Below are 14,915 nucleotides of genomic sequence, written 5' to 3' on the forward strand. Positions count from 1 at the left end.
CCCTGTATTATGATGAGGAGTATATATACAGAACAGCCTCCACACAGAGATGAGCCATTTTCAAGGCCAGTGAAATGCGTTGCTATGTGGAGGCTTTAATGCAGAGCTGAACCAGTTCATCAGAACATCAAAAACAGAAACTACCTCAACTGTACATTCAATTAGAGCTGGAAGGTAATAGTGCATCTCTATAGAGCCTTTGGTCTATATGTACTTAATGGTGGGATCAGAGGCAACTCTGATAAGAAACTTCCACATCCACACAAAAGTGAATACCGAAACGTGCAAAAAGTACAAATCTATCAGAACTGAACCAAGACAGTGGTGTGAAACTCTATAACACTATACACACAGAAATACGGAACCATACTCATGATTCAAGATTTTGAATATGGTTCTGTTTTTCTGTGTTTATAGTGTTTTAGAGTTTCACAACATGATCTTTTGGTTTTCCTGACATCTGGAGTCTAGGGCTTAGCCTATACCAGCATAATGGTGGACACAAAGTATTTTGACCTTCCTTAACAAACATACTGTTCTATCCAAAAGCATGAATTTCTTCCAATTCATCTTACACCTGACCGCATTTACAAACAACCACCCCCCCATATGATTCCACGTTGACCCAAATAACTAAAATGTATGACATTTAAATCATTGTATTAAAGATAAATGAGGTAAATATGAAATGTAATGTCCTTTCACTTCTTCTGTAAGCTGCTCTGGATAATGCCATGCATGTAAATGCAAATATAAGATACAAATGTGGGACAGGAATTTGTGATACACATACAGAGTTCACTCAGGAACGAGGAGTGCAGCAGGGATGAAGAAAATACTGATCGATATCTACATTAATGAGCTAGTGGTGTAGTTGGAACAGTTGGCATATCTCAGGATAGACAAGTGAAATTTCATCTTTTGTGCAATCAGTTTTATTATTTTTATTAATATTTTCTGGGGCTGATTTGTTGATAATGTTCATGTTGTTTTCCCAAAGCTTTGCCAATATTAGGTCTTATTTATCAAGCTGGATACAAATGGAATTCATTTGTAAATCATTCATAGGAGCATTTACACAAGAAATTCAGTATACGCGAAAACTGCAGAATTTTAGAGAAACATCCGTTTCCCATAGTACTTGTGCTCATGAGTGTGTGTAAATGTCTCTTTTACCAACATTCTCCATCAAACACCAACATTCTCCAACAAAAACATTCTCCGACAAACACCAACATTCTCCAGTAAACACCAGTAGTTTCCAAGAAAAACTTTCACCAAGATTATCTCTAGAGTCGGACATTTTTATTGGCATAGAAATGAGTCAAAATAGCTTCCATTTGTGCCTTTTCATTCACAGTTTAATAGTCATTTTGTTTTTCCAGCCCTCTGTGTGCTTGATCTTTTATGGAGTTTTGTGGGCATCAGTAAGTGCTTTATCAGGAACATGCTTTGAACTTCACAGTTGATCAAAAGATGCACAAGTATGAAGAAAATCGTTTTTCCCAAAACCTTTGTAAATCCGGCAGAAAATTTGAGCTTGATTTGCCTTACACAAACTTTTACACACATCTTTATTAAAAGAATGATAAATGAGGCTCATTGTCCTACATATAGTCATTCCAATCATTCCACAGCATGGCATTCATGGCAGGTGAAAGCTCTTCTGTTCAGTATGTTTACAGTTTTTCTTGTGATTTAATATATATATATATATATATATATATATATATATATATATATATATATATATATATATATATATATATATATATATTAACCCCCACAAATCGCTAGAACCCATTTCTCAATACTTCGGTCACTTTTTCAAAACTCTTCACACGGTTCTCCTAACCAACTTTCAGCTTGGCACAGCAGTTAATTTCACACCCAAAATGCACTAAATCTAACAAATCCCTTCCACAACACCTAAAAAACACTAACAACTGGGAGCATTACACAGTGTTTTTTTTTTTTTGGCTAAATGTCTATACAAAACAAGAATGACGCTCTCTACTGTTTAGAATTCCCTGCAGTACATGTTACAGGAATGAATCAGACATGATGCAATATGCTTCAATATGTTTTATGTCATTTTTGTTCCACAATTCCACAATACAAGACTTTGTATATACACCATCTCATTCTCAGCCACATCACATCTTATGTCATCTTGGCCAGTACATCTAGGAAAGAAACTTTTGGCATGCCTGATCCATCCCTGGCAATCTTATACTGATATGTCCAGGCATTCAGCATTCTTTGCGTCAAGGACGGACATTTGATAATGTGGATGTTGTTCATACATCTTCAACCTCCATGAGGAGGTCTAATAATTGTGATAGTACTTTTTTTTGTTTTTAGATTGGGAAGATATTTCAATATGATGTTACTATAGAAATGTAGCAAATTGCTGTCTTATTTAGTTTCGTGTTGGGTTTTGAACTAACGTTGAACAGTTTTGAAAACGTGCAAAATGTCCTGTAGGTGCGTAGAGTTTTGCTGATGGTTGTGTTTAAGTGAGAAAAGAATTCATGTCATTTGAACGATGTAGTCAGTGAATGCATTTTGTGCTAAAGCAATGAAAAATGATCCACAGTTTAGCCCACATAGACTGCTGTTGTGCTTGCTGTGTCGAGAGTTTTGAAAACGTGTATTGAGAAATGGGTCCTAGCGATTGTAAAAAAACAGTAATGCCAGAGGTAAGTTTCTGCAGCGAAACACAAACCTGCTCTCTGTCTGTCTTAATGTCTTAATGTCTCTCTCTCTCTCTCTCTCTCTCTCTCTCTCTCTCTCTCTCCTTCTCTCTCTCTGTCCTTCTTTCCTTCACTGTCTTTGTCCTTTCTGTTTCTGTCTTTCTATAGCTCTTACCACAGCAACCTTCAAATGAATTATTATGTAAATCCCCTCTCCCTGTAAAAAACAAAACAAAAACAACACAGGAAAATGATTCATACCAAAACCCCCAGAGCATTAACACCTACAGTTCCGAATTAACATTTAAACCGTAAAATGTTTCCCACAGTGTTCATTTATGAACTAGCACATCCAAGGCTTATATCCAAAAATGTTAATTTTCTTCAGCCAGTTTCATTTAACCATTTCCCGATAGGTGACATGTGAGAATGTTAGCTTAGTACAGTGTAGCCGAGGATTCTACTGACAAATAATCTAGGCTCAGGAACAAAACAACAGAAGTGCATGTAAAAGAAATATTCAAGTAATGTGAGTTATTCATGGACACCTCATGGAGAGCTGATCCTGTCATCATCTAAAACTTTATATAAAGTATTTACAGAAAAAAAAAGACATTTAACTGTGTATAAAAGCCGTACGATAGCTGTGTACATAGAAAGGGTTTTAAACTAGGCAAGGCAAGAATCGAGAATGAGAAACAAGAAACAAGATCAAAAACCGTGTAACGCACCACGAACAAAGGCTTGGCACGGTGAATACACTCAATACTTCGCAAAGTCATTATGTTCAAACAGTCTCTTTATACTGTGGTTATAAAGTCCATGGCGGCCATGTTTGTAGGCCGCAGTGCATGATGGGAAATGTAGTCACTGGTTTGCTGTGATATGACAACCATTGAATGTTTTAATGTGAAACTTGATAATGAAGGTATTAAACAGAAGTCAAACATTTTCAGGTCCCCTTACACCCCCTATAAAATCACCTGTGCCTTAATATATGCAACAATACCATTTGCGTGTTTGGCCAGTCTGAAATTTCTGTAGTATTTATGAGTATTATGTTGAACATATTTCCTTTACTGACAACGTTTAACATACTGCATTAGCATTCAGGCTACAGTAGGCTAACCGAGTGTTTGGGATCCTTACGTAAGAGTGCAGAGGATGCAGCGCACATTTTTATTACCTCCTTCAGCCAAAATTGCTGCAGTGTGCAGCAGAATAAACAATAAGTATGAAAGAGAGCAGTATGAAGGTAAAATTGTGCAATCCTGTATTAACAGCTATATTAATGTTTGATTAAAGTTGAAGTAAAAACACACATTCCTAACATTCTTGATAGTAAACTGAGACTTTTGAACCCTGCTGCAGATGTAATTAAGTCCCTGTGTGTGCGTACATGTGTGCATGTGTGTGTTTGTAAGACTGTGAGACGCACTGCAGTGATGATTTTTTTGCCTCTTTGATGTCTCTTGGGAGTTTATGTTCTTTGACATCTGCGTCTCTGTTCAGTTCCAGGCAGAAACAGACTTTCTCTCAGTCTCTTTCCATCTGCTTTTTCCACATCATCACGCCACATTGCTCCATGCCTTCATTTGTGCATTTTTATCTATTTCCCCATCACGATATCCTTACACTTCTTGTTCACTCCATCACTGTGGGTGTCCTTCATCCTGCTACATCTTAACCTTAAAAATCAGATAAGACCAGCAAACACCAATATTCTCCAACAAAAATGGACATTCTCCAACAAATGCACTCTTCAACAACACCTAACGCAACCAATATTTTACAGCACATGCCCAACTAAAAATTGACCAACAAACAGCAACTTTCACCTTCAAACACTGGTCTGATGAACCAACGTTTGCTATCAAACGCCATCATTCTCCAGCAAATCAACATTTTATAGCAAACATCAACATCGTCGACATTCACTAACAAACATCAGCATCAGCTTTTCTGAAAGACCATTTACTATCCAACTATCTAACATTCTCCAACAAAAACATTCTCCAATAAATACCAAATGCACTATCAAGGACCAATATTTGTCCAACAAAAACATTCTCCAATACATACTAACACGTTTTCCACGCAATGAAGGCTATGACGGACGCAAGTGCAGAAAAGAGCTTTTAATAAAGAGAGACAGGCAGACAAATCCAAAACATGACACAATAGCGAGGTCAAGAAACAGGCAATTGGTCAGGCGATTGGCAAACAGGCATAAAATGGGAAAGACTAGAAACGAGAACGAGAAACGAGAAACACGATCAAAGAACATGAAACAAAACGAGGAACAGGGTACAAACGCTTGGTATGGTGATAACACTCAATACTTCGCAAAGTGCAAAGAGACACGAGGGATTTTAAATGACAAACGTAATCAGCGGTGAAACACAAGACAGCTGAGAACAATGATGACACACCTACGGGAAACAACCAATGATAATACAGAGACGGAGACAGGACATAAACCATAACAAAAGCACGTGTTGAAAGTAAACAAAGTCAATGTCACTGACGACCCAAAAGTGTAGGTTTGCTAAGAGCTCGCGCATCGGCTTTCTGAGCACTCTGTATGCTATAGCACTAGCTTGAGGGGAAATCGTGACACATACCAAATGCACTATCAAGCACCAATATTTGTCCAACAAAAACATTCTCCAATAAATACCAAATGCACTTGTCACGATCTCGCCGGCAGATGGTGCTGCGACTGCGACATGCACGGACAGCTGGAGACAGTGCGTGTGCACGAGATTACGTAATGAAGACTGTTTCCTATGGACACGTGCCTTTGTTTTGGATTTGTTCTCTTCTTGTTCAGGTATTGGTTGATGTTCGAAGGTGTGTCATTATTGGTCCCAGCTGTCTGTATTCAAGCCTGATTATGTTTGTTATTTAAAGCCCTTGTGTTGCTGTGCACTTTGCGCAGTATTAAATGAATGTATAGGTGAATACGTTTAAGTATGCTATGTATGTGTTCGCCCCTTTATGCTAAGCGGTCGTGTTTTCGTGTCCTGTTCTTGTTCCATGCCTCGAATCTAGTTTCATGTTTAAACCTCGATCTAGACCGCGTTTTATGTTTATTGACTTCAGTTTGAGAATAAAGACTTTGATCTGCGCTTGCTTGCTTTTATAGTCTCATTACGTAACAGCACTAGCAAGCATCAATATTTGTCCAACAAAAACATTCCTCAATAAATACCAACATTCACCGTCAAATGTCAACATTCTCTAACAAAAACATTCTCCAGCAATTACTGCCATCACATCCTAATATTCACCATCAAACAGCGACATTCACCACCATCATCCTATAACCACTAGAATTTAAACATTACTCTGTGTTTAATTATGGTGATTAATAATGCCCAATGCATGACTTGACAAGCCAAAACATTTGGGTTTTCTTGGAATATGGGACAGTGTTGGTGATTGCTGAAAAATGTCATTTGCTAGAGAATGTTGGTGTTTGATAGAAAAGTTTGCTGTCTGCTAGAGAATGTTGTTGCTTGCCTGAGAATCTTGATACATGATAGAAAATGCTGGTGTTTGCTAGAGAAAGGTACTGTTTGTTTCGCAATTCCATTATACAGTTTTACAGTCAATCCCTTAAAAAAAAGAGCATTACGAATAACTACAGCATTATCTATCAATTTGCACCGTAAACAAACAAAACACAAAATAGATTTCATAATCTTGATTACAATAATATAATAAATTAAAGAACAGTAATTGTCTTTGTGTATTTTGGCTTGTGCCTCTGTTTACTTTGGCAGTGTTTTATAGAGCAGCTATTCAAACATTAGTTATTTGTATTAGGCAACACAAAGTGATTATTTTAATCATCTCAGTTGAATCAGATAGTCCAAAAACAACATCTATAAAAGGACATTTAAGAATAATTAGTTCTTTCACTGTAAAGAAACATTTAGCATCTTATGAAAAGCATAATTTTTTAGAATTCAATGTAAAGAATATTAACCGTGAAGTCCTTTTATTTATTTATTTATTTATTTATTTATTTATTTTTATACATAATTTACTTTTGACTTTGACTTTTTACTAGCATGTAGCGTTTTGGAAAATGAATGTTGTTAATATTTTAATATTCATGAAAATTTCAGAAAATTTTAATATTCACGGGAATGAACAGGCTATATATAAACTTTATATATATTATATATCTAATATGTTCTTAACATTGATACATTATAAAATACAGTATATTAATGATTGTGACAGTTACAATTATTCTCTAGCAGTAGTCTGTACATTGTAAAATATATTGTAATATATCATATAATCCAATATTTTAATAGATATACTGTTATAAATATATTTTTTTTGTAAGGGTGCAGGTGTTAATTCAGAGATATGATGTAAATGTAGTACTGTAGTGTTGATATATTGAGAATTTTGCGGTGAATAATTCCACATCAACAGATTATCAAGGTCTTACCTGTGTGTGAGGGGTTATTTAGTGTCTGTACCTCACACACTCACTTACATTATAATCAACGACCTTGGAGGCTTAGTGTGTGTGTGTGTGTGTGTGTGTGTGTGTGTGTGAGTGAGAGAGGGAGAGAGACAGAGAGAGAAATGGGAAGATCCATGTGATAATCGATGGCCTTCATGAATAAAACAATGGCAAACAGGACAGACAGCAATGTGTGTGTGTGCGTGTGCGTGTGAGTGTGCATGTGTGCGTGTGTGTGTGATAAAGAGAAAAAAATAAAAACAAAGCTGGCTTTTATCTCGCAGAACATCAGTCCATGATCACAGAAGCGTGCGCACACACACACACACACACACACACACACACACACACACAGTGCCCTCGGTGACACTTATTTCAGTTAGAAGCACTTAGTATAATGTTTCCACCCATCTTGTCTCACGTTTCACACTCTCCTGCAGCTCGCAATTAATTTCCCTTCAGCTCTGAATACACACAGGCTCATGTGTCTGAATCAGGTGGGGTTTTTTTTGTTCATAACCTCCCAAAGTTCTCTCATAGGACACCACTACTACCAAGATCCCTTCCTACTGTAGTCAGAATCAAATTAAAACAGCTTTGCACCACGTTATATACACGCCCTAATTCAGAACTACACGTGTATGCAAACTTCTCTGAGATTTAACATACTCGTAAAGTGATAAGTAAAGATGCATTTACCAATCCAAATATCCCAGTTACTCCCCCAACGTCTAAACATCTACATCTTCCGACAATATTTACAGATGGGTGACAAATTCTAAGAAAATAAAACCCCAAGGGCATCCTCTATCTTCCCTGTCAATCACAGCGAAATTGGTAATAGGACATCTGTGAGCTCATGTATGAGGAAGAGGGTGGATAGAGTAGGATACACTCCACTGAGTGTATTACGTTGCCCTGTGATGCAGCATGAGCAAAATTTCGAAAAGATGTGGTTAGTTCACTTGGAGGAATCACATATTAGCATTTGCTCTCATGTTAGTCTTTGTAGTTGTCATACAGTATAATAGAGGAGAGCTGGGTGGTGGGTGGGAATCGGTGGATGATCAAATTGGGAAGAACAAAGGAGAGAGAATTCATTTGATTTGTATTGAAAATCAATACAAACTTCTTCTGACTGATCACTTTTATCTAATAACGATCTAAATCATTATGGCGGCTGTGCATCAGGTGGTAGAGCGGGTTGTCCACTAATAATAGGGTTGGCGTTTTGATTCCCAGCCCACATGACTCCACATACCGAAGTGTCCTTGGGCAAGACACTGAACCTCAAGTTGCTCCCAATGGCAAGCTAGCGTTTGGTAGCATGGCAGCTCTGCTACCATTGGTGTGTGAGTGTGTGTGAATGGGTGAATGAGACACAGTGTAAAGCGCTTTGTAGAACCGCTAAGGTTAAATAAATAAATAAAAAACACTATATAAGTGCCGACCATTCCATTCCATGATGAAACATTTCTATCCTGATGGGAGTGTTTTTTTTCCCACAGGGCATGAACGCTCATTGAATGGTTTTGGTGAAGATGGAAATGATCTAAATCATATTCTAATCTTCACACATACCACATATCAACCCAAATGAACACCAGTGGTAGATTTTGAAGCGATAGTAGAGAATATTCAGTGCAATCATGAAATCCACTAACACAACGCTTATGGTTAGTGTTCAAATACATGTATTTTGGGCAATTTTTGCAGCCGATTAGAAATAAATAGAAATATATTAGAAATATATTTGTGTAAAGCTCGTAACAATCCAATCCAATCCTTTCACTCCTCTCTGAATGCCCGACTCGTTGCAAACAGTGTTTTAACATCATCTACACCTGCTTTAACGAGTGTAAATATTTGTGCACGTTTGACCTCTGCGTTAACCTGCTGTTTGGAAGAATATGAAATATTCATCAGCTGTGTGAATCATTCAGTGGGTGAATTATCTTGTGAACTTGTCCCCGCTCTCACCTGATTTGCAGCGGGTGCGTGCCAAATCACCAAATGCACTACTGCACTTCATGAATAAAACAATGGCAAACATGACACACACACAAAACGTGTGTGTGTGTGTTTCCATCTATTCATTTCTACATGAATACCACAGCATAGTACTGTAATGAATATCGCATTATACTGTTTAGCCAGCACTATTTGCTGTGCTAGTTAAACCTTTTGTAGCTGCAACCAAGCTTTCACTGATACAGTGACACCAGGCTACCTGAAGCTGTGTCCTAAACTGCACACCAGATAGTATGACAAAAAATCAAACCACACAAAATATGCCTATAAAATGTCGTGTTGCTTCTTATCAGAGTGCTCACGAAAAATGAAGCTATGGTTGGCATGATGGTTTAGTAGTTAGCACGTTTGCCTCACACCTCTGGGGTTGTGCCCTGCGTGCGAAGAGTTTGCACGTACTCCCCATGCTTTGGAGGTTTCCACTGATTGGCATTTCCAAATTGTCCATAGTGTGTGAATGTGTGTGCGATTGTTCCCTGCAATAGATTACCACCATGTCCAGGGAGCCCAGAGCTCTCTGCGATAGGCTCCCCTGTGATGCTGAGTAGGATAAGCAGTATGGAAAATGGATAGTTGTGCTAAATTGACCAAAGGTGTGAATGAGTGTGTGAATGTCCAAGGGAGTCTTTTTATCTGGACAGAATACTATTTTAGATATGGCATTAATTCTGTTAGGTGTGGCTGCTCAGAGGCGGACAGTTAAGCGTAGAGCCAAAGAGAGCGCAGTACTGAGAAAAGGGGTGGATCAATGGAAAGGGCCACAGAGGGGCATAATCATTTGCATGGCTCTTTATAGTGAGAGAAATCCCTTTATCTTGCTACTAATTAACCACCCTGTCTTTCTCAGCGTCACTCTAGGGTTTCACTTTCAATTAATATTTCATTCTGTAAATTCAATTTCATTTAATCTGATACTGTGAGTCATTTGATACCGTTGTAAGCCACTTAAAAAAGCATTGACCTGCAGTGACTGTGACAATGAGGATCAGCTTTGTGGTATTCCCCCAAGAGAGATAATATTTCTTTCTGCTTCTTTAGTTTAGCAATGGAGATAATAAACAGATGTAATGGACGCTTATAGCCACTGCTTTAATATAATGTCCAAATCATTACATAGTATGTGTTTCAAATAGATTTGCCTATGTAGTGTCTGACACTGTATGAAACTATGGGATCTATATCATAGGGCTAATAAACAGCTATAACATAACAAGCATTTTAATGCACTTGGATCACTTACTTCTTTAGCCTACTGTTTGTAAGAGGCATGGGCCAATATTTGAAAATGGAATTATATGACAGAAGGGATTTAGATGATAATATACAGTCAGGTCCATAAGTATTGGACAGTGATACAATTCTGCCTCTGTACACCACCACAATGGATTTGAAATGAAGCAATCAAAATGGGATTAAGTGTAGACTTTCAGCTTTAATTCAAGGGGATTAACCATGTAGGAATTACACCCATTTTTTACAGAGTCCCTCCATTTTCACAATTTGACAAATGACTGATTTGTGAAGGAGTGTATGAATATGTGTATGGTGTCTTGCAATGGACCAGTGTCCCATCCAGGATACTTTCCCACCTTGTACTCAGTATTCCCAGGATTCCCTGGCTATGAATCTTCTGCGACCATGACCAGGTTAAAGTGATTACTTAAGAAGAATGAATGTCGTGCCTTTGCCCAATACAGCCCACTGAATAGTGTAGACTGCCCCATTGTGCAACCATTTAGCATTTTAATGGAACAGATTGAAGCTCTCAGATTTCTACTGTAAGGGATTTCAGTGTGTAAGGATCCATCTGTTCATATCTAATGGGATAAATTCATAATGATTAATGCTCTACAGAAGGTTGATAGTGAACTCTGGTTACCGTTACCATGTGTGTGGATTTTTTCACATTCTTCCCATGTCTGTGTAGGTTTCTGGATTGGATATGCTAAATTGTGATGAACCCGTTAATACACTGGATGAAACAGTAGACTACAGTGTACATAGGAACCTGATTCAATCTTGTTAAAAAAAATAATTAAAGAAAGAAATGCTAAAGTGCAATATATCAAAATATCTTTTGCCTGAAGATGTAAAGGCTCACACAGAGCTCTCATTTACAGTAAATAAAGTGAGAAGGATAAAGTGGGATAAAACACTGCAATCCTGACCAGGATAAAGTGGTTACTGAAGATGAATTGAAGAGTGATGAAGAAGAACGAGCGGAGACATTTTCAATCTGTGCAGAGCTGTAAAACATGTTTCAGGACATAAAAGACAGGTCTTTATGTAATGAGATCGTGTAGGGTGTGTGTAGGTATTTTGTGTATGTGTTCATTAAATTTAGTTTTTATGTGCTTATATTTTTGTATGTTTGTTTGCTTATATGTATAATTTCTAAATTGCGTTTCAAGCTGCATTTACACTTCAACACTCAAAATATGATGCAGATTTCCCTAATGAATAATTGAATTAGGTGTAAGTTGCTCACATAAATAATTAATTAGAGCAAACAACAGAGAATGTGACACTGAACAGCAACTTTTCCTATCACTCGCAGTGACAGTTTTCGGTATCTCCTTACAGCTTCCTGTTTAATCGAGGACAACATTATACATACACTGTATTAAACAGTGCCAAGGCATTGAGAGGGTTAGCTGTTTTACTAAATATTCAAAAATCTTTAAAAAAACAAAACAAAACCCATCATTATCTCTACTGGTATAGTAAGTTATCTATCTATCTATCAATCTATCTACAGTATCTATCTATCTATCTATCTACAGTATAGTATCTATCTATCTATCTATCTATCTATCTATCTACAGTATAGTATCTATCTATCTATCTATCTACAGTATAGTATCTATCTATCTATCTATCTACAGTATAGTATCTATCTATCTATCTATCTATCTATCTATCTACAGTATAGTATCTATCTTTCTATCTATCTATCTATCTATCTATCTATCTATCTACAGTATACTATCTATCTATCTATCTATCTACAGTATAATATCTATCTATCTATCTATCTATCTACAGTATACTATCTATCTATCTATCTATCTATCTATCTATCTACAGTATAGTATCTATCTATCTATCTATCTATCTATCTATCTATCTATCTATCTACCTATCTACCTATCTATCTACAGTATACTATCTATCTATCTATCTATCTACCTATCTAGCTACAGTATACTATCTATCTATCTATCTATCTATCTATCTATCTATCTAATCTGGGAAATCTTTTCAGCAAAACGGTTAAAGAATGATTCTTCAGAGGCTTGTGGTCAAAAGACAGACTTTCAACAAAAGCAGAGTGAATTACAAAGCCATTGTATATAAATCTTAAACATTGATCTCATTGACCGGATCCTTCCCTTTTTTGCTTGGCCACACTCTGGCTTCACGCCACCATTAATTAAAAAGCCTAACTCTAACTTTGGTATAATGGTAGCTTGGTACCTCAAGCCTATTCTTTTTAAAAGAAATTCCATTCCATTCCATTCCATTCCATTCCATTTCCTCACAGGCAGGTTCCCACTAACACAGAAAGACAGAATAACACAGGCACTGAAGCGCTGTAGCATTGGAATATTCCTTTTTAAACTTGAATATACTTTTAACCATATACTTTTAGCTTTAGTGGATTAACTGATTATAACTTGTTCTACTGATTATCACTCATTTCTTTTGATTACTCATACACTGATACTCTTTAATGTCTTATACTTTGCTTATACATGAGTGAATATACTTTGATTGGTTATTGATTGATCAAAACTATCCCTATCTATCTATCTATCTATCTATCCATCCATCCATCCATCCATCTATCTATCAGCACGGCATAGTTACATACCAAAACAGTTATTCAATCAGCTAATCATGTAGCAGCAGGGCAGTTCATAAAATCATGCAGATGCAAGTCAAGACAGTCAGTTATTGTTCAAGTCAATCAACAGAATGTGGAAAAATGGGGGTTCCACTCGTGTAAGTAAGAACAGGAATCTGAAGTGACGGTGGGCAGAGGTTTATGGAAACAAAAGACCAGATGATGTTATGGTCATTGAGTTATGGTCGGCACTTCTATAGCGCTTTTCTCCAAAGCACTTTACACTGTGTCTCATTCACCCATTCACACGGTAGCAGAGCTGCCATGCAAGGCGCTAACTTGCCATCAGGAGCAACTTGGGGTTCAGTCTTGCCCAAGGACACTTCAGCATGTGGAGTCATGTGGGCCGGGAATCGAACCACCAACCCTATGATTAGTGGACAACCCGCTCTACAACCTGAGCCACAGCTGCCCCCACATGAAGATGATGTATTTCCAATCTTCAAACTGTACAGTTTCGGTGAACTTGTGCCCACAGTAGCCTCAGATTCCTGTTCTTAGCTTACAGGACTGGAAGCTGCTGCTGCTGTTGTAGCCCATCTGCTCCGAGTTGATGCGTTGTGCTTTCTGAAATGCTTTTCTGCTCCCCATGGGTGTAAAGAGTGCTTATTAGAGTTGCCATAATTTCATCTGTCACACGGTTTCCAGGTAGAAACACTACAAAATACAATATTTATGCTGTATAAACAAAACATCACCTGCAGTTTATGTGATCGCCTACACTAGCAGTGCATGTTTATAAAAATCTGGCGTTCTGTACAGATATTTGCACAAGAAAGCACAGAAATTATCGGTGTAGTGGAGAGAACATCACCTCTGCTGTGAAATTGGATTTTCTTTTCAGCTTTTTTTTTCCTCCACATGCCCACGCGAGCATGGATTCTACAAAGAAACAATATGGCACACCGTATGTATGCTCCACTCTGCAGTGTATGTATGTAATCTAAACAGCACATGGGCTACGTTTCACCCTGCAGCTCTACTGCTGCAGCTCACACTCTCCTCTCTGTTAAAATGAAAAGTTCTGGAAAGTTTTAACAGTCATATTGTGATATTTACTGGTAATGTGTGATCGTAATAAACTGACGGCCAGTACATATATTTGAACGTTATGTACAGCCTATGAAACCAGTGCAAGAAAACACAAACTGAACGCTGTAGATCCAGCAGAGCAGCACTGCTTCTGGCGTTGAGTTCATTTTGGATGTTGAGTTCTATTTTTTGTAAAGAATTTTTTATCTGTACACTACACACGTTCTCCTACACACATGCGGAATAAAACAACACAACAGCGCCCTCTGCTGTGTGTGTGTATGTGAGAGAGAGAGAGAGAGAGAGAGAGAGAGAGAGAGAGAGAGAGAGAGAGAGAGAGAGAGAGAGTGCACACGTCCTGTGATTTTCCCACACACATCCTGTACCAGCACACATGCGGTGTGTTTGTGTGTGTGTGTGTGTGTGTGTGTGTGTGTGCAAACCTCCTGTGATTGTCTTATACACACGCTGTATAAAACAACAAAACAGCACTCCCGGCTCTGTGTGTGTGTGTGTGTGTGCATGTGTGTGTGTGTGTGTGTGTGTTTGTGTGTGTGTGTGTGTGAAAAGTCAAAAGTTGTTTATTTCTCATTTGCACTAAGTACACTGGGCTTGTGACGAGACTCAGCTTTAGACACTGACAGTAGACATACTTATTAGACATGATCAAACACATACCGGACAATAAGGTTGAGATGATGCTGTAATGTGATGGTAAATGAGACAGTGTGTCAGGTTACCAGTGCTTTGGCAACATAAA

Source organism: Ictalurus furcatus, chromosome 16, assembly GCF_023375685.1.
Source record: "Ictalurus furcatus strain D&B chromosome 16, Billie_1.0, whole genome shotgun sequence".
In the NCBI taxonomy this organism is placed as follows: domain Eukaryota; kingdom Metazoa; phylum Chordata; class Actinopteri; order Siluriformes; family Ictaluridae; genus Ictalurus; species Ictalurus furcatus.